General features: G+C 47.8%; 1 non-coding gene across 1 annotated transcript; it reads right to left on the minus strand.

Moving 5' to 3' along the window:
• Positions 1 to 890: 890 nt before the first annotated feature.
• Positions 891 to 962, minus strand: trnaq-uug (transfer RNA glutamine (anticodon UUG)). The gene has a single exon. It is a non-coding gene; the product is annotated as a tRNA-Gln (tRNA).
• Between the last annotated feature and the right edge of the window lie 1,215 nt (positions 963 to 2,177).

Genomic DNA, 2,177 nt, shown 5'->3' on the forward strand with positions numbered 1-2,177 from the left:
GACATGAACCTAAACAGGATGGGAGTCACAGGGAGCATCTGCAGGGTCAGGTGTCTGAGACCGCTGTGGTTATACAGCAGCAGTGCGCAAATGTGTTTCAGGATGGTTTTGTGATGCAGAGTTGTACGAAGTCCGGTGTGAATGGAGTACCGACCAGAGACAGTGACAGCCTCACTGAGTAAGTCAGAGGATTAATGGGGAGCGTGAAGAGAAACTCTCCGGTGCACAACAACAGCGAAGGTCAATACGGGTTCAGGATGTGCCTGAATTCCATCTGCACCTGATCACCACGACAACAGCAGATCCACAGACCAAGAAACTATATCCTCAATACAGGACACCAGGACGTCTCAGAGACGAATGTGGCCAAATCTGACTCTGTGAAGAAAGTTGGGATAGTTTTCAAAGCGGAATGAGAAGAACAGTCATAATGACTGGATTGGATTGGACAAGCAGCTGATGCAACAGGGTCGGTGGTTTTTCACTGGCAGGAAGTGTTAAATGTTGTGAACACAAGGAAGCTGACAGTTCAAAGTGTGTCGTTGCATTTGTTCTTTAAAGCCAGCAACACTCTATAACTCACTGGAAATGCCTGTGAGCCGTTTCTCTGCAGGAACGTGAAGAAACTGCTTGTATCCGGATCGGACTGCTGAGTGTCGAATCTGTTATTTAACACTGTCCACGGAGTTGACCAGAACGCTCCACAAAACACTCTGCATCACAGCTTCAGACAGCACCAGTCTGCCCTCTGCTGATTTAGCAGCACAAGGGACAGGATGGCGTTACTAAATTACTGAAGGAACAACGCACCACATCCCCAACTCTGCCAAGAAACCCGGCCTGTCAACTTGCACGTCCGAAATTGGCCAACTGCCAAATCACTAACAGGAAGGTTCCACCGAGATTCGAACTCGGATCGCTGGATTCAAAGTCCAGAGTGCTCACCATTACACCATGGAACCTGCATACTCCCCTGACAAGTTCCTTATCTCTTTCTCCCCACATGGAGAATGTCTCATTCCAGCTGGAGGGGCTTGTCACCTGCTGCAAACTCCTTGCCATACAAGAATGAATCACCCCACCGAACTCCTCTCAAGACGCATGAATTGGACTAAAGCCTTGAATGATATCATAGTGTTGTGTACCACAGCGATCCGTGCTGGGATCTATGCTGTTTGTGATTCACATTAATGACATGGACGTGATTGGAGAAGACTTTCACAAAATTTGGTGATGTAGATACTGAGGAAGGATGTCTCAGGCTACATCAGGATACAGATCAGTTGGCAAGTTGGGCAGAGTGTTGGCAGATGGATTTTAATCCTGACAAGCGTGAGGTGATACATCTGGCAGATCATCCAAGGGTGGGACGTGTCCGATAAATGGTGGGCCACCAGGGAATGTTGAAGAGCAGAGAGACCTTTGGGGTCAATGTCGATCGCAGTTTGAACGTGGCAACACAGGTGGATAGGATGGTGAAGAAGGAGGATGGTATGTGTGCCTTCATTGGTCAGGGCAGCGAACAGAATAGCGACGATATTATGTTGCAACTTTATGAGTACGGCCACAGCAAAGGATTGTGTGCAATTCTGTTCTCCACAATAGAGAAAGGTGGTGATTGCACTGGAGAAAATGCAGGGGAGATTCACCAGGATGTTGCCATGATTGGAGGCCTTTGTTACGGGAGAAATTGGAGAGGCTGGGCTGGTGTTCCCAGGTGTGAAGTAGGCTGAGACTTGACCATGTAGGGGTGTATAAGATTATGAGATGCAGAGAAAGTGTGTATGGTCAAAATCTTTTCCCCATGGTTGTGGATCACCAACAAGAGGGCACAGGTTTAAGTTGAGAGGAAGGAGGTTTAAAGGGGATTTGAAGGGGATCTGTTTTACACGCAGAGATATTGCATAGGCTGGTCTGGTGTTCCAAGGGTTGAAATCTCAAGTAGAAGAGGACATGCATTTTAGGTGAGAGGGGGAAGGTTGGAAGCAGATCTGCGGGTCAGGTTGTTTACACAGTGAGCGGAGGGTTCCACGAACAGGCTATGGTGTGGCGGGAAGAGATAAGGTAGTGGCATTTGAGGCCGTTAGACACAGGAATATGCAGGGAATAGATGGATATGAATCCATAGCAGGCACGAGAGAATATGTTTAATTTGACATCATGATTAACGCAGGCAT

This window comes from Pristis pectinata, chromosome 37 (genome assembly GCF_009764475.1).
Source record: "Pristis pectinata isolate sPriPec2 chromosome 37, sPriPec2.1.pri, whole genome shotgun sequence".
NCBI lineage: Eukaryota > Metazoa > Chordata > Chondrichthyes > Rhinopristiformes > Pristidae > Pristis > Pristis pectinata.